The 22880-nt window shown below is 38.6% G+C and overlaps 1 long non-coding RNA gene across 1 annotated transcript; it reads right to left on the bottom strand.

Annotated features, from left to right (window-relative positions):
* Positions 1-2833: 2833 nt before the first annotated feature.
* Positions 2834-8100, bottom strand: LOC120476553 (uncharacterized). The gene is made up of 4 exons (XR_005622172.2): positions 7890-8100; positions 7224-7324; positions 6906-7068; positions 2834-4550 (listed from the first exon to the last, which is right to left on the bottom strand). It is a non-coding gene; the product is annotated as an uncharacterized LOC120476553 (long non-coding RNA).
* Between the last annotated feature and the right edge of the window lie 14780 nt (positions 8101-22880).

Raw genomic sequence — 22880 nt, 5'->3', positions numbered from 1 at the left:
CTTTAAAGTTGATCTGACTAAATCCCTAGGAGGAGTTCGTTAAAGTACGTAATGAGTAAATCATCAAAAAATGGCGGTAAAATTAGAAATTGCTGACTTCCTGTTGAGTTTAGGGTGTCACTCCAAGAGACTTTTCCGTGCATCTGGACATTAAAGATGTACCACAGAAATTTCAAACATGTCGGTCAAACATGCGGCGGGGGCTGCTTTGTTAAAGGTCACTTCCTGTTGCCAGCAGATGGCACTATGACTGTGGGTGAATGTCGGCATGTAGATTTGTTCAGAGCAAGTCTTTTGTCAAATTTGTGAAATTTTGTGCAGATCTGAGCATTTATAGGCAAGTTAATACAACTTCCTGTTTCATGGCGAATCATCGACGCCACGGACACGCCCATCGACGAAAACGCACAGATAGCACAACTTTACATCGTCAATGCCTTTAGAAGGTACAGCAGAAATTTGAAGTTGATCCGACTAAATCCCTAGGAGGAGTTCGTTAAAGTACGGAGTGTGTAAATCGTCCCAAATAGGTCGCCAAATTCAAAATGGCGGACATCCTGACGAGTTTAGGGTATGGGTTCTTGAGGCTTTTTTGTGCGTCTTGAAATGGTACACGTCCCCACCAAATTTCGTGCATGTAGGTTGAACGTGGACGAGGGGCTAATTTTTTCCAATTTTCTAGGTGGAGCTAGCGAGCCACTTTGCCCCGCACATCCGCGAAACCCACAAAATACGAAATTTTTCACCAGTCCTGACATGCGTGCCAAATTTGGTGAGTTTTTGAGCATGCTGCGACCCCGAAAATGGCGCTTACTTTGCAGAAAAAAGAAAAAAAATTAATGCTCCAAGCAGCGATGGGCGGGCCCTCGCACCTGTAGCACGTCGGGGTCTGAGGCGGCCGTGTTGCATTTTCTGCAGCTCAGCCAGTGCGGATGTGCATTTGCTACGCTGCTTCGTTAAAGGTCACTTCCTATTGCCAGGAGGTGGCGCTATGACTGTGGGTGAATGTCGGCATGTAGATTTGTTCAGGGCGGGACTCTTGTCAAACGTGTTAAATTTCGTGCAGATCTGGGCATTTACAGCCAAGTTACTACAACTTTCTGTTTCATGGCGAATCATCGATGCCACGGACACGCCCATCGACGAAAACATGCAGATAGCACAACTTTACATCGTCAATGCCTTTAGAAGGTACAGCAGAAATTTGAAGTTGATCCGACTAAATCCCTAGGAGGAGTTCGTTAAAGTACGGAGTGTGTAAATCGTCCCAAATCGGTCGCCAAATTCAAAATGGCGGACTTCCTGACGAGTTTAGGTTATGGATTCTTAAGGCTTTTTTGTGCGTCTGGACATGGTAGATGTACCAGAGAAATTTCGTACATGTCGGTCAAACGTGCGGCGGGGGCTGCTTCGTTAAACGTCACTAGGTAGCGCTATGAATGTGGGTGAATGTTGGCATGTAGATTTGTTCAGGGCGGGACTCTTGTCAAATGTGTTAAATTTCGTGCAGATCTGGGCATTTACAGCCAAGTTACTACAACTTCCTGTTTCATGGCGAATCATCTACGCCACGGACACGCCCATCAACGAAAACACGCAGATAGCACAACTTTACATCGTCAATGCCTTTAGAAGGTACAGCAGAAATTTGAAGTCGATCCGACTAAATCCCTAGGAGGAGTTCGTTAAAGTTCGGAGTGTGTAAATCGTCCCAAATCGGTCGCCAAATTCAAAATGGCGGACTTCCTGACGAGTTTAGGGTATGGGTTCTTAAGGCTTTTTTGTGCGTCTGGACATGGTAGATGTACCAGAGAAATTTCGTACATGTCGGTCAAACGTGCGGCGGGGACTGCTTCGTTAAACGTCACTTCCTGTTGCCACTAGGTAACGCTATGAATGTGGGTGAATGTTGGCATGTAGATTTGTTCAGGGCGGGACTCTTGTCAAATGTGTTAAATTTCGTGCACACTGCAAAAAATCGACATACAAAAATAAGAAAAAAAAATTAAATTAAGAAAAAAAACCTAAAAACAAGCAAAATTATCTGCCAATGGGGTGAGAAAATTTTACTTGATAAGACTTCTTGAAACAAGACAAATAAACTTGTGATAAAAAAGCTCTTAAAATCTTAAAACAAGAAAAAAATGAAGTAAATTTAGATATGTTAACTTGATTCAAGCACTAAAAATATCTTGAAACCAATGCAAAAATAGTAAAATCTAGTATTTTTTTCTTGTTTTGTTTGTGGTTAGTTGTAAATACTCTTGGTGAAAATATCTTGATATAAGAATATATATACACATTTTAAGGGTTTCAGGCTTATTTTGAGAGAAAGGTTTGTTTTAAATTATCTTGATTTAAGAATATATACACATTTTAAGGGTTTCAGGCTTATTTTGAGAGAAAAGTTAGGTTTAAATTATCTTAATATAAGAATATACACACATTGTAATGGTTTCGAGCTTATTTTTAGGGACAGGTTTGGTTTAAAATATCTTGATATAAGAATATATATACACATTTTAAGGGTTTCAGACTTATTTTGAGAGAAAAGTTTGGTTTAAATGATCTTGATATAAGAATATATATACACATTTTAAGGGTTTCGGGCTTATTTTTAGGGAAAGGTTTGGTTTAAAATATCTTGATTTAAGAATATATATATACATTATAAGAGTGTCAGGCTTATTTTAAATGAAAGGTTTGGTTTAAAATAAGTATTTAAAGTATTAAAATAAGTAACTAAGAACTAACATGGATGTCTCAATCGTGACTATTTCTAAAAATAAGCTCTGAAACGGAGATACATTTAATAAATCCGGTACAACAAACATGCTCTTAATATTGCTTTATTAACTCCAAATGCAAAAGGAAAGCAAACGATTGTTACAAAAATTACAGCAATGCATCACATCACAGCAGTTGGTAAGCATATTAAAACAAAGCTGTAAAATTCAATTAGTAAACTTGAAAAAAGCATGCAAACCAATTGCCTTGAAAAAAACTGAGTAAAGTGAAATAGGAATGTGCATGTCTAGTAGTGTACACTTACATGATAGCTCCAGTAACTTAAAACTAATTTCATTTAGTTTAGATGTACTCATTTATGCTAGTTGAGTTTACTTTACTTCAAAAGCAATCCAGTTTACTTGTTAAAACCACGCAAACTGATTGCCTTAAAAATAGCAAGTAAGCTTTACTCTAATAAATTAAGTAATAATGTTAGTTAATAATAATGTTCATGTTAGTTCACAGTGCATTAACTAATGTTAACCAATACAATCATTGGTTTTAATGTTTTAGGAAATGTTTAACTAATTAACCTTATTGTAAGTGTTACCCAAAAACATTTAAGTACAACAACATATTTTTTAAAATATAAAATCTGAATAAAAATAAATATATTTGAGACCATACCCTGACTAACACATCCTCAACAAACAGTAATTCAATAAATAACAATTAATCACTTTAATCAATAACACTTCGGAGACCAAACTTGGTATATAAAATTGTAAAAAATTAAACAATGGAAAAGCAATGTCTCTGTCACACATGTACATTAGAACTGAATATGCCGACAGCATCTTAAAGGGATAGTTCACCCGAAAAATTTCTGTCAGTAATTACTCGCCCTCACGCCGTTCCAAACCCCTAAGACATTCGTTCATCTTCGGAACACAAATAAAGATATTTTTGATGAAATCTGAGAGCTTTCGGTCCCTCCATTGACTACAACGTCATTGCAAATTAATAAAAATAATCCAACTAATGGGTTGATGTAGTGTAAACAGCCCAGTGTTTCTGGGTTCTACGGACATTCTTCAGACATTCATTCTTCAGAACGCTCTCTCACTATTGGCCAACGCTAGTCATGTGTGATGCTGGCCAATAATAAGCCTACGCTCTGACGTAGAACCCAGAAGCACTGGGCTGTTTACACTACATCAACAGTGTAGGAGAATGACATTGAAGAGAAGAGATCATAATATTACTCATAAAGATCATAAAGAGACTCGCTTCATAATATTAAGGCTGAACTACTGTAGTCACATGGACTATTTTTACAATGTTTTTACTACCTTTCTGGGCCTTGCAACTTGCAATGATGTTGTGGTCATGACATGTTGCCATGATAGTGAGTTGCTAAAGGCTATGCCTGGGTTTATCTGTGGTTATGATCTAATAGCATGATACTGGGTGACCAATGGTTCAGCCTAGGCATCTAGCACTTTAAAGCCCAAGAAAGGTAAGAAAGACAAAGTAATTTTTCAGAGATTGCCGTTTTGTTGGGAGTTTGTTTTGTCCCAAACCAAGCATCAATTTCTGAATGAAGTTAAAAGTGTTTATTTCTTTTGCGAAATCCAAATTTAAAGCATAAGACTGACCAAAATAGATGCAAATTGCCTGAGGCAGGTTCTGCAGATTATCCATTACAATACCTCTCTCATGAATGATGGCAGTAGACAGAGAGTTAGAGAGAGAGAAGTTCTTCATCAATGACAGTCCCCAACAGATACTTGTGCCCAGGCTTCATCAACATCACATACCTGAATGAAACCAAACAACAAAAAAATATTACAACAGGGAAAAGTGAAAAGGCATGAATAATCATCAGTTAGCTGCCCTGCATACACTGCCTTTAATCCATGTATTAGTTTATATCATTTATCTTTTTTTTCTTTCTTTTTATTAAGGGATAGTTTACCCAAAAATGAAATTAAGCCCATGATTTACTCTTCCTTAAGCAGGGCTGGGCGATAAAACGATAATTATCATAATATTTTTTCTTGATAAAACGATATCAAGAGTTCAATTAATGTTTGTGCGTCAAAAGCGGAACAAAACCCATTTGAACCGCGCGCCACACGCACCATTTATCCACTCAGCTCAAAGTCCAAATGGCAGCGCAAGTTCACTAGAGCAGAGGCGTTTACTCTGATCGTCTCGCTCACGAGATCCAGTGAGAAGCGCTTGAATTCAGTGGAGAACACACGTCTCAGTTGTTTAAACCAATTTAAAGGCAGATGAAACAACACTGACAAACAGGAGAAACACTGTGCGCAGAATACAGGCGGAATCTGAGGGATACTCCACTTTTTTTGGAAATATGCTTATTTTACTTTATGCTTATCCCCCAGAGTTACATTCGAAAACGGTGAAACTCAACTGTTTAACTCTGGGTGAGTTGTAAAATGAGCCTATTTCAAAAAAAAAAATTGGACTATCCCTTTAAGTGGAGAAGTGACTATTAAGATTACAGTTAAAGGGTTTATCAACAAAATCACACAACACTCTGATGGTCTTCGGGGTCTGTTAGACCCCAAATGAATTTTGCTTGAATTAAAAAAAATGTTCTCTTTTTCCAAATGGTATGAAACTTGCTACGGCTCTCAACACTGTCAAGATCTACAAAAAAAAAATTAAAATGGAATTCTATCTGTTTTTATGTAGGCGTGACAAAAAATAGTCACACTCGTGGTCTTCGGGGTCCATTGGACCCCAAAAAATACCATTTAATTTTGTAACAGAACAATAGTTTTTTTTTTGTATACAAATATTATTTTACTGTTTATTAATGTTTTTACTCAACATTTGTGCAGTTTTTGGAGGATTTATGATATCTTTTAAATATCTATAAATTAATAAATAAATATTTATTTATCATTGGACTCAAAATAGACACAATTCATCATCAAAATCAGAAATAACGCAGAAACACAGACAGAAATGACAGAAATTGAGTGGCACACTTTCAACAATGCAAAAAACATCCACAATCCAAAATTATCATGCTCACACACATGCACACACACACAAACACACACATATAGAGGAATGCAATATACAGGAATACATACAGACTATAAAAACTATTCGCTTATCATTTGTAAAATAAAATACTCTAAAATGCAGAACCACTGCAAAAATAAATTGGTAACACTAAGACACATTGAAAATGTGCACACACACACACAGGAATACATTTGTAAGGCTATAAAAAAATAAAAGAGATGAGACCATCTGTTCTATTGTTCCAAACTATTGTTCCTAGTTATTCTATTTTTTACCCAATTTACTTTTTTTTTTTTTTAAATATTTTATTTTTACTGCTTTATTTGCTAATTTGTTATTGCTGTTCAGTTGAAATAAATGATCAAATCTTAAGACTCCAACATTTCTCTTTGTAACATGTTCAGGTTTGATTCTAATCATAATGTAACATTATTGAAAAACTGTTGTTTTTTCAGTACAAAAACAAAGGCTAAACTTTGACAAAAAAGTATTTTATTTTTGTTATAAGTGTGCTTTTACAATATTTAGATATGAATCCAACTTTAGAAACTATATCTTTCCATAAATTCAAATAGTTATAGGCCTAGTGAAGCTCTATAGCCATCTAGTGGAGCTCTATAGCCATCTAGTGGATAAAGTGACTTATTACAAATTTTAACCTGTTTTTTCCAAAAATTAGGCAAAAAATCTTACATTCAACCTTGTAAAATTATCCATGGTATCCCCAGGAATGAAAGTTAGAAATCTGGGTCTTTTATAAAGTTTATTTAACATAAAATGCTGTTTTTTTGTAAAAATCCTATTTAAATAAATATTTATTTATTTATTTATAGAAATAAATAAAAAAATCATAAATCCTCCAACAACTACACAAATGTTGAGTAAAAACATTAATAAACAGAGTAAAATTATATTTGTTAAAAAAAAAAAAATACTATTCTGTTACAAAATTAAATATTTTTGTCTGGGGTCCAATAGACCCCGAAGACTGGAATTGTTACTTTTTTTGAAGACCATCAGAGGGTTAAGTAAACAGCTAGATAGATCGTAAGCAAAACCATGATCAACTCAGAATAATAATAAAAAAATGAAGGCGGCAGTAAACTCACCTCTGTATTAATTTGCTGCATAAGCCCATCCAATTTCTCTCCAATGCTTCTTGAAGACTTGAAGATTGTGACAAAGTGTGGTGTGTAGAGATCCACAGCACCATTAAAGTTACTCTGCTGTCTGCAGATCTGTGGTGACTATCCTGTCAAACTCTGCAAACACCTATAACACAGGCACACACACACACACACAAGGCATGGGACAGTGTGGACATTGTTCAATGCATGGTCAGGCCTACAGGCCAATTCTAAAGCAAACCTAAACAGAATGTGGTTTCTCATTGTGGAAAACGGGATATGCATAAGTACTTAACTTACTTGTCTCTCTGTAAAAAGAGCTCCACTGCTCCATCTGCCCACAATCTCATGTCTTCGCATTGAGAAGGTCTGCTCCATCTTTGACGCAATGAGAGGTTCCACTAAGATAACATCAGTAGGGATAACATCACTTAACATTAAGTTTTTCATATTGTTAAAAAATGGCTCATTTTATCAGCAATGATAAAGCAGTTGAGTTTGAGAAAATAAAATCACTTTTACATTGCATGCTTCACATTCTGAATTTACTTTATTTAAAAATCAAGTATAAAGTATAATTATAGAGTATAATGCCGTTGTGAAATCACAAATACTGTCAAAACTTATCACAAACGTCATCTGTGCATAAGCTGCACGTTAACGGTAACGTTATGTGCGCCATTTCACCAGATTTGTAACATTAACCTTAATAATTTACAAACCTATGCCAACAGAGGAGAATGCATCAGTGAAAGTGGTGAAATAGGAAACCATAATTCTTACATTTGGGACAAATAAATCGTTTTTTAGGCATTCAGGAGCTGTTAAGTTAACTTAGCTACCAGAAAAAAAACAGGCCACACCAAGGCATATTCTTCAAGCTCCTAATATCACAGTAAAATATATCGACATACAGTAAAAAAAAATCATTCACACAAAAGTCGCAAGCTTGATTTGATTACTCACCTTATTATTAACTTACTCCAAAAACGTAGCGAGGCTCCAGATAAAAATGTAGTCACTCTGTCAACGAACGTTAGTTTCCACATCTGCAAAACTGGCGCCTATCGAGAATGCTCTCACGTCACGAGTGCCGCTTCTTCTTCTTTGTTTTTTTTTTTTTCTTCTGCGCATTAGGCACGCTTTAATGCAGTGCTGCCTCTCACTGGTTTAGTAACGTCATTGCGTCCTTTATTGTTACTTGCTTGTAAAACCTAGTAAAAATGATGTATTTTTTATTTCTGAGTAAAGTTAACACATACATCAAGGTTACACATACATCACTGAGAAATTGAATAAAATAATAAAATAAAGTATAAATAATATATATAAAATAAAGAGAGAAATTATTTTAAATTATTGTAATTTAAGCAACTGCTGTCTATAAGAACCTGATGAAAACAACTGCTGTCAACAATTAGTGATCAAAAGACCTTTGCTAACTTTTTCACTACTTCACTACTTTTTCCCCAATTAACTTAAAAATGAAAATTTCCTGATAATTTACTCACCCAAAATGCCATCCAAGATGTGTGTCTTTTCAGTGGAAATTTTCAGTAGATGTTAATTAGATTTGATTGGTAGATTTGATTCAACATTTTGGTTGCCATTCAAGTCCATTGTGTGTAGAAAAATCCTAAAATGTTTTCCTCAAAAAAGTTCATTTCCATTCCACTGAAGAAAGAAAGACATGAACATCTTGGATGGCAGTGGGGTGAGTAAATTATCAGGAAATTTTCATTTTGGGGGGAAAAATCTTTTAAAATGAAGTTACTGCTAGGTTGATGTACAAGATATTGACAGTTGTCAGCACTGAAAAAAAAATGTTATGGTCCAAACTAAATAATGTTTAATTCACTGAATTGGCTTTATCACTCTCTCTCTCTCCTCTCCACTATAGTGTGTGGTGAGCACACTGGTGCTGTGGCTGCCGTCGCATCATCCCAGTAGATGATGAACACTGGTGGTGGTTGAGGAGAGATCCCCTGACATGATTGCAAAGCACTTTGGGTGGACAGTAGTTCATATGAAAGCGCTAAAAGCCTCATGCATTCATTCAATGTAAAGTTGGAAACAATTTAAAAAATATATATATTTGTGTCTGAATGTGCTAACGTTGTTTTCTAAAAATAAGAAACCTTGTGCTCTTAAAATAAGAACATATGTCTTGAAATTGGAATTGGACACATTGGAGTGTGTCAAAATATACCATTCACTTTAAAAAGATACTTAATTAAATGAAAGAAATCACCAAAATTGGCATTTTTTTCTAAGTAAGAAAATTTAAGTAAAATTTTCTCAAAACAAGCAAAATAATCTTTGGCTTTTAGTTCTAGGCTAGTTAATTTATCTTAGAAGAAAAAAAAGAAGAATTCTTGCCTTATTTTAAGATTTTTTAGCTCGGCAAGATTTCATTTTTTGCAGATCTGGGCATTTACAGCCAAGTTACTACAACTTCCTGTTTCATGGCGAATCATCGACGCCACGGACACGCCCATGGACGAAAACGCGCAGATAGCACAACTTTACATCGTCAATGCCTTTAGAAGGCACAGCAGAAATTTGAAGTCGATCCGACTAAATCCCTAGGAGGAGTTCGTTAAAGTACGGAGTGTGTAAATCGTCCCAAAACGGGCGCCAAATTCAAAATGGCCGACTTCCTGTTGAGTTTAGGGTATGGGTTCTTGAGGCTTTTGTGTGCATCTTGAAATGATACACATCCCCACCAAATTTCGTGCTTGTAGGTTGAACTTGGACGAGGGGCTAATTTTTTGCAATTTTCTAGGTGGCGCTAGGGAGCCATTTTGCCACGCCCATCCGCGAAACCCACAAAATACGAAATTTTTCGCCAGTCCTGACATGCGTGCCAAATTTGGTGAGTTTTTGAGCATGTTGTGGCCCGAAAATGGCGCTTACTTTGCAGAAAAAAGAAAAAAGAAAAAAAAAACGAGGGGCTAATTTTTTCCAATTTTCTAGGTGGCGCTAGGGAGCCATTTTGCCACGCCCATCCTCGAAACCCACAAAATACGAAATTTTTCACCAGTCCTGACATGCGTGCCAAATTTGGTGAGTTTTTGAGCATGTTGAGGCCCCGAAAATGGCACTTACTTTGCAGAAAAAAGAAAAAAGAAAAAAAATAACCCTAACAGTTTCAATAGGGTCCTCGCACTGTTAGTGCTCGGGCCCTAATTAAAGCTGCAAGCAGCGATGGGCGGGCCCTCGCACCTGTAGCACGTCGGGGTGTGAGGCGGCCGCGTTGCATATTCTGGAGCTCAGCCGGTGCGGCTGTGAATTTGCTACGCATCCAAATCACCCAAATATTGACGTAAAATTCAAAATGGTCACTTCCTGTTGCCAGCAGGTGACGCTTTGACTGTGGTCTAATTTCGGCATGTACATGTGTTCAGGGCAGGACTGTTGTATATCGTATAAAATTTTGCGCAGGTCTGAGGATGTACACTGAAGTTACAATAAAATCCTGTTTCATGGCGAATCATGGACACCACGGACACGCCCATCGACGAAAACGCGCAGATAGCACAACTTTACATCGTCAATGCCTTTAGAAGGCACAGCAGAAATGTGAAGTCGATCCGACTAAATCCCTTGGAGGAGTCTGTTAAAGTACGTAGTGAGTAAATCATCCCAAAATGGCAGTAAAATTAGAAATGGCCGACTTCCTGTTGAGTTTAAGGCGTCGCTCCAAGAGACTTTTCTGTGCGTCTGGCCATGGTAGATGTACCACAAAAATTTCGTACATGTCGGTCAAACATGCGGCGGGGGCTGCTTCGTTAAAGGTCACTTCCTGGCCCTAATGAAGTGCTGAATGATTACCTTCAGCAGGGTATTGTCGAAGATGTTGTGGAGAATGGATCATCTTCAAACGCTGTAAAGTTAGTATTACATACCTCAATTTGGGTTCCATCATTAAATGACTGTCTACTAGATCTGCTTGGCATACTGATTCAATTCAGACTGAATGAGATTACTTTTACGCACATCAACTCCATGTGTTCTGTGACGCAAGCCAGAAAGCTTATAGCACTGTTGCTTACCTGCTTCGAGTAGCTGATGATGGAACAAAACCAACATGGCTCGTTAAAGCAAGATCAGCAGATTGTGGTGCAACTCAGTAGCGGCAGTGAAAAACGAGTAAAGGACCCTGTTGTGGACTTAATGAAGTACGGTAAGCTGAAGCGAGTTTCTGCAAGTTACCGCTTGGATTAAGTGGTTTGTGCATAATGCCAGATCAAACTCCAAGATACTGCAGATGAAATGTTTGGAGCAGAGAAGTATTGGATCAACTTCACACAAGAAAGAAGCTTCAGTCCTGAAATCAAGTCGCTGAAAGCCGGTAAGACACTGAACGCAGACTCCTTTTCTGGACCAAGACGAAAAGGTCTTAATTCTTCTCTTAATTCTTAATTCTGCTCTGTGTTGGGGGCAGACTCCGACAGTCAGACTTCAGCTATAGAGAGAAACATCCATGGATTCTGTGTGCAAAAGATTCGAGGCCAAGCCCAAGGGACAGAGTATCTGAGAAACCACCATTTGAAGTGACTGGCATAGACTTTGCAGGACCGCTGATCGTGCATTATGCAAGGCTTATGTCGCTCTGTTCACATGCTGTCACGAGAGAACTGGTTTCAAGTCAGTCGACAGAGAGTTTCTTGTTAGCACTCAAGGCATCCATTCATCCATTCGGACAACGCCAAAACCTTTAAGAGAGCAAACCAAGACCTTAATGAGCTGTTTAAAGCCATCAAAGATCCGCAAATCCTTAACTTGGCGTTTCGTTGTAGACCGAGCCGCCTGGTGGGGTGGATTTTGGGAAAGACTTGTAAGGTCTGTGAAAATGAGCATGAGGAAAGGCATCGCTCACATTTGAAGAAATGCTTCTTGTCAATGTCAATATGCCGAGACAAACCTGGAAATTGGGAAGGAATGAAGAGCTGTTTCTAGGCAGAGATGGCAAAGTTAGATCCTGTGCTTTGCGTACATCCACAGGGACTGTTTTGAAGAGACCTGTTCAATTGCGAGATTTAAGTTGATTTTAAATTAGAATAGAAATGTCAAATTGTTATCTTTAATAATACAGAAACAGTTTTGCTTTTGGGGTTGTTCAGCTTTAAGAGAATTCTACCAATAATGCATCAGACTCCCAGTCACGGTCCTTGATCAGTAGCTGAGTGTAAGGATGATGACAGTCAAGTACAATAGGGTGCACTGTAGCTGGGTCAAGGGCTTCCGCTCTCCTCAGTCATCCTCCGACTCTGATTAGTTGGTTTTCAGAGTCAAACCAACTGTTGGAGCGAACTGGCTTGTTTGGATTTCAGCAGCTGGAAATCCTCAGGGAAACTCTCTAACTGTATCTTTCTCAGGGCAACAGTCTCTGCCTCTCTGTAGGTAACTGCTGAAGGAGTTTTATCCTGAGCAGCCGCCCCATGCAGCTCCTGTGCAACTGCATCCACCAAATCTTTCCAGTGGTTGTATTTCCTTTCATTAGTGATCCCACAGAACATTCCTCTATGGGCTATTCAATTGGCGGCCCGCCAATCATCTCCATGCGGCCCGAGAGCACTCAAACCTCCCCCTCCTATTTTCTGCAGCAGTGGCGCGTGCAGCTGGACGACTACACGCACTGTGTGCACCATGAGCGCTCCGACTGAGCGGAGAGAAACATTTTCTGTCCAAATATTTCAGCAGTTATTATGTGTGTCCCGTATTTCTGTCGACTGAACCAGCGATATTAATCATTCGTTTGTTCTATTCCCATTTCCTTTTCATGAATTGGCCAAACACGCGTGCATAACAGTCGGAAACGATTCGGATTCGTTCGGACCGTTCTGTCACTGAATCATCTGTAGCGGTTTCTCGGTCAGTAAGAACAAATAAGGAACAAAATAGCGCTGGTTTCAGTTGTTTCACTAGTTTACTTTGAACTAGGCAGCACGGGCCAGTGGATAAAGGAACGCAAGCTTAAAGGAGTTGCGTTTACTCCCGGTCCCGGACATTATTATTAAACATCGTTGCGACATCCATTGAGAAGCGTTTCAATCGGACACTCCTCTCACTTACAAACCACAAATCACGCAATGATTTTAACATTCCCAACACTACTGATGAGGTAAATAGCAGAAACATGAACAAAGTTAGAATACTAAAAATGCCATAATCACCACCCTTACAAACATTTACCATGATTTGGGCAGAAATGTGGAATATTTATATTAATTACTATGTTATAGTCATTTATTTTGCATTAGATTTATTAGGGGGGTAGAGGAATATATCATTCATTGTGAGTATAATTGTTTACCTGTTTAGCCATTTTTTATACAGTGGTAGTGAGCCACAAGTCTCACTCTATAATAATTCTTAATAAAATAATTCTTACCAATAGCTATGATATTGTATAATTCATATATTTGTACATTGCTGTAAATAAGTTATTTATTATGGTCTGCATACTGTTGGGTACCACATTTCCAAGTAAATGCAAAACTTATTACTATTTTTGATTTAATAATGCGGCCCTCGAATGAAGCTAATTGAATAGCCCTGCTATAGATGCATTGTATGTGACAGGTCGGTGTTTGAACCCAAGATGGTCCAGCTCGCAGTGCCAGCTAAGGCCCAAAGTTGACTCTCGTGGGTCGGCTTTGTCTTGAGAAAGCCACAACTCCAGCTTGGGGGACCTGGCCTCGGGAGGTAGGTGACTGACGACTTCTGCTGCATTACTGGCCCACTGCCGGATGCCAAAACCACCAGAGGATAGGAGGGTGCGTAACTTATCCACTAACAGTCGTGCTTCTTGGACAGAACCCAAACTTTGGAGATAATTGTCCACATAGAAACATCTGTTTACAGAGAATCTTACATCCTCATCAGGTGTACTATGTAGTGCCACGTGTCGCTGAAGGATGCACAGCACGGGCTGCACGTAGTCCCAAAGGGAAGTACTTGCCACTCATAAGTATCTGGAGGGTCATCCCGACACAGGTCACGTCATCCAAAAACGTAGGATGTGGTCTATCCTCAGGCAGAATCACATATCATGAGATTCTGTGGCATCGATCTGCCACAGCCTTTCAACATCCCTTTTCAGCTCTAGTTCAGCAGGGGTGAGGGATACGAAGAAGCACTGTTGCGGTGAAAGCTGATCCTTCAAGAATCTTGATGGTCCCTGCAAGGTCCATCCGAGCCTGGTCTGAACAGCTGCAGGTCCTCCAGATGCATATTATCAGCTCCAATCAGTAACAGTGGGCGTACTCCATCGAAGGACTGCAGTGGAAGGTTCTTCAGGCGCTGATACTTCTCCAGGACACTGAGGGTAAGAATGGTCCGCTAGACCAAGGCGCTCGGCAGTGAAGGCAGCTGAGATTCTAAATATTTTCTGTGGCTGAGTTACTGGAGAAATCTGGAAAGAGACTACGGCACCATTGACGGTCTGAACCTCCTGGCGGATAGTACGCAGGGCTAAACTCTCCATGGGACCGTGAATTCCGAGTTTGGTGACTGCAGGGGATAGAAGAATTGTCCTCTCTGAACCATCATCCAGGACGGCATAAGTATCCAGGGTCTTGTCTTTATGACGGAGCAGAACCCTGACAACCTTGAGGAGAACTTTCCTACATCTGGTAGGTTTATCCACATACAGGGTTTCAGTCGCTGAATTAACCAGACAAGATCCTTCAGTCACAGGTTTGGAGCTCACCTTATGGAGAATTTGCAGGTGTCTGCCTTTACAGCTACTACATGGCTTTTTGAGAAACGCACGACCACAGCGCCAACAACGGTGATTCATCTGGATCCAATCGGTGATCTGCTGTTTGTTGAAGGACTTGAAGGTATCATTCCTTTCACAATATGGACAGAAAGCTTTGGGCTGTGTTTTGGTGATCCCTGAACTGGCTAATGGAAAAAGAGCTGGTTCGATAGGTAATTTTGCAGGGGTCTCGTCCGATCCATGAAGCTGAACCTCCGGCAGGGTTTGTCGTTCTCCCCCGGTCCGTCTTCAGCCCTACCCTCCGCCGACGGTCCGAAGTTTGACTCTCACTGCTCTGACACCACGCTTCATACTGTAACCATTCAGAGAAGTCTAGGAGGTTATACACTGCACCTGGACGACGAAACACGTGTCTTCTGAACTCTGACCTCATTTCAGGAGGTAGTTTGCTCAGCAGCCTCTCCACATGCAAACCACATCTCAATTCTGACTGACCTTCATGATCCAAAGTCTCCAACATACAGCTTTAGTCTGGTGAACTCACTAGGATCTCCCATGATGAAGTCTGGAATGGTCGGTCTAGGCCCACGGTAGGTCGTCTCTCTCTCATTTGGATGCAAAGCTCTGGGCTTAGGTGTCAGACACTTAGGTCTCCTTGGCTGATAACTTTCATGAGGTGGAGGCATCTTGTCCTAGCAGGCTCAAACCTCTGTTCTGGATACTTGGATCATGAGTGTGGGTACTGTACTCATTGAGTGGTGGAGGTAATCTGCAAGACGTCGGTGGGAGAGCTTTATCTGGATAGCTGGCGGGAGGGAAGTCATAATAATTAGGGGGCTGACGGTGTGACTTCTGGTTTGGTGGGCAATCCAGTTTGTATATGATCTCTCATAACTTGAAGCTCACTAAGCATCTTACCTAAAAAATCTACCATCACATGATCCCTTAATCATGAGCTGTAATCCCCTCTAAAGGCAGATGGATCTGAGTTCACCGGTGCAGCAACTGTGCTGGCCAAACGCATAAGGAAGTGGTGTTGGAAGAGATTCAGAGCGCAATATGGGTTGCAAAGGCCTGCGTGCTGAGTCATGGACAGCTTGTGGAGATAACTGAACCTCAGTCTCTTCCCAAGGTCGATGATATGGTGAAACTTGAGGTTGGATAGAGGACATGGGAGCTCTCACCTGATGTCTTTCATAGGAATGCTCTCTGTTATAAGCAGCCGGTGACCACTCGTCCACCACGTTCCAGGAATACTGACTCAAAGGACTAGAGGCTCTGTCAGAGGGGGAGGGAGAAATCATGGCACCATCTGGTCAATCATGGCGTTGAGGTCTGCCGCCATCTGCATTTACCCCATCTGGTTGCATATTAGAGCTGATAGATCCACTTTATCCAAGAGCAATGGCTGATATCCGGCTCGAAGGACCAAATTTGTTAAGTAGTTAAACCAGGATTGTATTCATAGGTGGTTCTAATTTATCTAGCCTTCCTCTTGGTGTGTCAATCAAAGCACAGGGATGGATCAGGACAGTCTGATTCAATCAAAGGGGTTTATTGAACGTTGGTCTGTGTGAGGTTCTACAATAAAACATAAATAAAGAAATAATCAGTATAACATGACTTGACTGTTATACCCACATAATCACACTATACATCACATTGCATTACACAATAATGCTATAATATACATAACGCAACTTTCTAACTTTACAATGCAATTGTATGGCGCTGTCAACATAATTGGCACGTTGAAACCGAAAGTATATGAATATCACACAGCGCACTATAGACCATTTCACAAGATGTAAACAACACTGGTCCAGAAGCACTTCCTGTTTCAGTTTTTTAACACTACATAAAAGCTGGGATAAAATACAACCAACAGAACATTTAAAACTGAATCAAAAAGTTAAACAAACATCTTTAAGATGTTTTCTTTACATGTGAAATAAAGAAAACAGTTACAAACTGAAACAGGAAGTGTTTCTGGACCAGTGTTGTTTACATCTTGTGAAATGGTCTATACAGTACTTTCATATGAACCTAACAAAGAATTAAGCGTAATAACAGTAACATGAATAAACAGGTATGGAAAATTCTGAACACATCCTCAATTGCTAACTAACGGCCAAATACCATATTTTGTCATAGGAAATAAATTATATGATTAACAAGGGTTGTCTGCTGATCAAAACGGGTACTCGAGGGATAGACGCACACTATAACACACAAATAACGGTTCTTTCTCCCGGTCCGTGCAAGTCTCTCTCTCTTACACTAAACCCCGCCTTTCCAACAACAACAACTCTAAAACAATTTTTATTCATCCAAGCAAGCCAACAACTTGGAAAGCATTAAACATGTCAACAAATGAAAGCCATTACATGCAAAAGTAATCAGCCAACATCATAATTAAATAATTAAATAAATAAAAGTGCAAGGGGGTTACTCACTGGTTGCACTTCTCCAAAGAGGAGGAGAAATCTAGATCCTCCACATGACTCCTTCCAGTCTTGTTCATAAAAGAAAAATTTAGTTATTCTCTTCAATAAATTAAAGTGCAAATACATCAAATAATTAACACAATCAATCAGCCCAACATCACAAGTCTCTACAGCTCAGCTAAAGAAACCATTTTAAAAAGAAAAATCTGAGGAACTTACCTTTTGAGCAATAATGGCGAGGTAAATTTTCATTTGAGGTAATTCTAGAAAGAGCTTCTACAAATTCCTCCAGAAAGAAACAAATGAATACATGTCAATTCTAATTTGAAACGTATCAACGGCCAAGTTATATTAGCACCCAAACTAACGTTACCTCACCAGCTAACAACATAGAAAGTGTATGGGCTGAAACAGGTGTTTGGCAAAATAAATGCTACGTTTATACTTCTCTGCCACCGCAATATCCATCTCCAGAAAAAAACCCTGCTAATAAATATAATGTTAGGAATACTTATGATTGGTGATAAGCAGGACTTAGAGGATCTCCAATGCTCATTTCGCAATTTTTACTCCCAGCCGCTATCTTTTGGCGCGAAACTTCATCGGATAAGGTCAAGCGTCGGGCGGGTGACGTCATCAACTACGGGTCGCTGTGAGGGCTACGTCAGACGTCCTACTTCCGCTAATCATGATGTCTGTGGTTCGATGCGGCTGTGTAGGCGCATAAATACGTCATAAATAAACTTATCTGATTGGCTTACGGTAACCAATGATTTTAAACTTCAGACAAGCGCCCCGTTGCCAGAGCGAAAACACTTCTCTATTATGCAATTCCAGACTCTGCCTATGAAGCAAAGTGAAGTAGCAGAGTCTGGTATCCAGGTTAGCCAATCGGCAGTGCAGCAGCAGAAATGATTGTCTTCAAATTTATTAACCACTGTGAATTGCTCAGATTCAGATGTGCTCAGATGTGGGATGATGATGATTATTTGAATGTACGTTCCATGAACCGTTTTTTTTTTTTTTTTTTTTTTTGCTATTTAGCAATTATTAATTATAATTTATTATAATTATTATATAATTATAATCATTCATCTAGAAACTGCATTAAGACAATACAGAAAACATTGCAATTTGCATTAATAGTGACTTGAAATTGGAATTTTTTTTGCTTTTTTGGCAAAATGACAAAAAAAAAAACAACGAACCCTTTTGTTAAACATTTCCTTCTTTTCCACTAATTAATACAAGAAAGAATTGACCTTGTAATCAAACATCCTATAGCTTTCCATCTCCTCTCACTTAATTGCCATAGTTAAATTCCATAACATGCCAATTACATGTGAAACCAATTTCAAGTGTTCGCACACATAACACATAACGCATAATTACATTTTTTAGTAGTTCTTAGTTATTGTCTTGATAATAGAAAATATGAGCTGGGCATCAGAAATGAAAGTTGCCAAAGTGAGATCACTTTGGCAACTGTCACAAAGAAAAAACTGCATAACAGTACAGTTGAAATTGTATATCTCTCTCTCTCTCTCTCTCTCTCTCTCTCTCTCTCTCTCTCTCTCTCTCTCTCTCTCTCTCTCTCTCTATATATATATATATATATGAAGAGTTCAGATGCAAAAGCCTCTAAGTGCCATTTGAAATTTTCTTCAAGAATGATCATTTGTATCAAGCTAGAAGAAACATTCAATGGCAATTAGAGGCTTTTGCATCTGAACTCTTCATATTTATTTATTTTAGCAATAGTGACATATACACTCTAAAAATGCTTTGGGTCAAACATGGACAAATCCAAATGTTGGGTTAAAAATGCAATTAAAAAATGTACAGTTGAAAGTGAAAGTTGAATTTGGGTTAAAATGACATTTTTAAAACAACATTTGGGTTTGCCCATATTTAACCCAAATTTGGGTTCAAACAACCCAGAATTGTTTAGAGTGTATGAGCTACAAATGACCAGATCCTGCCATGAGCTATAGGATAGCACTTATAAGTAAATATAAATATGTGGATATAAAGAAGCAATACGGGAGAATATGGCCTGTATATGCACATATGCACCTCAAATTGCCTATATGTGCCATATTTACATAAGCTACATATGCAGCATATATGCGGTAACACTTTACGGTAAGGGTACATGAATTATCATGAATTCATGTATAAGTTAATGCATGAATTATGCATTCATTCATGAATTAATATCTCATAAATCATCAGGAACTAACACGAGTTCAACGTTTTCCATTCATGACTTCATGAATGAACAACATCTTAATTAAAACATTAACTAAGATGAGCACATCATCATGAATTATGATTTATTACGCATGATCATGATGTTTTCTTAGTTCACATTTATGCCACCTTTCAATAGTACATTGTTCATCCGTGTTTCAAAGGACCTAGTCACCGCTTTAGTTAAGGGGCCACACACATGATGAAGTCATTGATAGATAATGCTTAGTTAATGATGACTTCTGTATTTGATTTACAGTATGTGTGTGCTATGAGCTGTGATTGGTCTATTATGGTGTCTGTCCAATAGTCATCATTAAGCATCTATTAATGACTTCATCATGTGTGTGGCCCCTTAACTAAAGTGGTGACTAGGTCACTGACCTAGACAAAGAACAAAGAATATCTTAGTTAATGTTTTAATTAAGGTGTTGTTCATTCATGAAGTCATGAATGAAAAACGTTGAACTTGTGTTAGTTCCTGATGATTTATGATAAAATAATGCATAATTCATGCATTAATTTATACATGAATTCATGACAATTCATGTACCCTTACCGTAAAGTGTTACCATATGCTGCATATAAACTGCATATAGGTTTCATATGCGCATATACTCATATTATCCTCATACTCTTTCCATGTGGGGTCTTACCTCAGTGAGTTTGACGATCACCCATCCTCCAGCTTCGGAATCGCTGGCGATAGGCTTCAGGAAAAGATTCGTAGGCCTTCAAAATAACCTTGTCATAATCCTTACGGTCCTTGTGAGCGATGCATATGCCTCCTAATTCCTGTGATCACCGTTTGAAGCATGACAATTCGGATAGACCTCGGCCAGTTCCTGTCTTCGGACATAGTTTCAAACAAAGAAAAAAAAAACATCAGGGTCACATTTATTAAATTTGGGAAGCAACCTTAGGCCAAGTCAAACCCTCCGGATAAACCCAAATAAACCTCTCTCCCCTGTATCTGACATTCTCCCTTCCCTTTCCAGCTCATGATCTGCGGACTTCTCAGCATCTTTTTATTTTTTCCAAGTTAATCTCACGTTGTCGGAGGACATTCTCATTTCTTTCTATCTCAAATTCATAACGTGTTGCTTCTTTCAACAACTGTTTATCGTGAAGCTGTTGCATGTGCAAAATCTCGGAGAACAATCAGGAGAAAAATCCGGAGAAAATATCTAAAGAACCCTTTGCCTCAATGTCGCACTTTTTCTGTGGAGAACCATAAGACCATTTTCACATAACCAATTCTTCACGTAATTCCCTTTTCCGTGTTTTCTTGTCTACCTCACTCATGATTTTAAAATGATCTACAAGTTCCCACAATTGTTGTTTTACAAAAGAGTTTAACATTTCCTCCGAAGGATCATCAATAAATTCTTCTATAGACGACATTATGTTCTCACTATATAGCAAATAGCCTAGGCCTACTGTTAAACAAAAAGCAAGTGCATTTATTTTCAGGTGAAACAATTATTCACTCTCCCCCCTTCTAAACTACATACCAAACCACTAAAGTAACTTATGCCTAGTCCGCGTGCATCTTTCCAGAGTCAAGAGACTTTTCAACACCAAAATACCGATGGCTTAAAAACTGAACAACGGTTCAATCCAAAACCACGGCGGTATACTTAACCCAAAAGCCTGCACAAAAATTAAAAAGGCAAAATAACAAATCAACGTTAATAAGCGTTGCTAATTCCTACCAGGGAGAAAATTAACAATGCACTTCCCTTACGAACTAGCCTCTCAAACTCGTGAGTCGACTTAAACGAAATAACTATTTACGTTACTCAGAACAACGTTTATATCGAAAGCTCAATATTTACATATTTTACTTCAATCGAATCGACATCAATGTATTCCAAATTTTAATCAAATTTCATTTTATGATACAAATTCGCTTTAGGACGAGCCCCCATTTGTTACGATCTCTTCCTAATCGCAACAAAATAAGAGTCACCACACGTAACACTGTCATAATTCATGAGTTTATTTATCCGTGTAAGACAGAACAACATTAATGATCAGTATAAATGATAATCATGATGTCAGCAAATGATTATAGGTGTACTTATGAAAAACAGCAGGCCAGCCCATCATGAAACGTTCAGAGACAACAGAGGTGGCTCAAGCGACGGTGGTGATCTCCCATACTCTGAACCTCTCAACGAGTCCTCCTCATCCTTGTGACAGGAACCCCAAAGTATTTCCAAGCGAACAAAAGAGCACAAGCTCAACCGACTCTCTTGCACTCATCTCAGTCCCAGTCTTTTATTGAGCCGCATGATGACATTCAGGTGTATGACCACGCCCTTCAGCCAAATCACCTGCAACTCGGAAATGACGAGTTACTCACTGAAACCGTCACAACTGTATGGGTATAATTCTTTATATATCTTTATATATAGGTATAACTGACCATTAGTTTTTTTCTACTTAATAGAAATTAAGTATTATGGGCATCTGAAGTCGAAAAATGTGACATTTCTCCAAAATGCTGCAGTAAAATGGTTTGATATATCATATGAGGTGTGTATACTGTATGGGATGCCCCCTACAAGAATTAGCCATTAGTTTTTTCTACTTATTAGAAATTAAGTATTTATGGACCTCTGAAGTAGAATAATGGGACATTTCTCCAAAATGATAGAGTAAAATGGTTTGATATGAGGTGTGTATACTGTAGAAATGACCTTTATTATTTTCTACTTATTAGAAATGAGGTATTTATGTGCCTCTGAAGTCGAATAATGTGACATTTCTCTAAAATGCTACAGTAAAATGGTAGAAAGAAAGAAAGAAAGAAAGAAAGAAAGAAAGAAAGAAAGAAAGAAAGAAAGAAAGAAAGAAAGAAAGAAAGAAAATGTAATGCGTTACTGTCCGCACCCACGTACAGTGATAGAGATTTTGTTTACATTTTTTGCCGCTCCAGTCAGAAAGACTAAGAGAAAATGAAAACAAGTTAAATTTAGTTTTAAAAACCTAAAAGATTCGGGACTTTTGACAAAACATTTGGGGCTTAAGTCCAATAAGCCAGAGCTGAGATATTGAGATATTTATAATGGCGTAAATGCTACGTGGAATCTCAATATCTCAGCTCTGGAAGGGTCTAGAGCCTCCAATTTTGCACTCCGGTCTAAGTCTCATGGCCCTCTATCAGAATCCAGAGTTTCAAGAAGTTCAGAGAAACTCAAAATTTCGACCCCCCCCCCCCCCCCCCCCCCAAAAAAAAACAAAACAAAACACAGGGTGCTTTTTCGGTGCAAGAAAATCAGTTTCTTTGATCTTCATAAAACTCTGAATTCTGATAGAGGGCCATGGGACTTAGACTGAGTGCAAAAACGGAGGCTCAGATTCTTCCAGAGCTGAGATAATGAGATTCCACGTTACATTGATTTATGCCATTATAAATATCTCAATATCTCAGCTCTGGAAGGGTCTAGAGACTACATTTTTGCTCTCAGGTCTAAGTCTCATGGCCCTCAATTCAATTCTCATGCAATTCAGAACTGTGGT

The sequence above is a fragment of the Pimephales promelas genome, chromosome 2 (assembly GCF_988280905.1).
Source record: "Pimephales promelas chromosome 2, fPimPro1.hap1.1, whole genome shotgun sequence".
Lineage (NCBI taxonomy): Eukaryota > Metazoa > Chordata > Actinopteri > Cypriniformes > Leuciscidae > Pimephales > Pimephales promelas.
The sequence above is the reverse complement of the archived record's forward strand: the minus strand, read 5'-3'. Positions and strand labels throughout refer to the sequence as shown.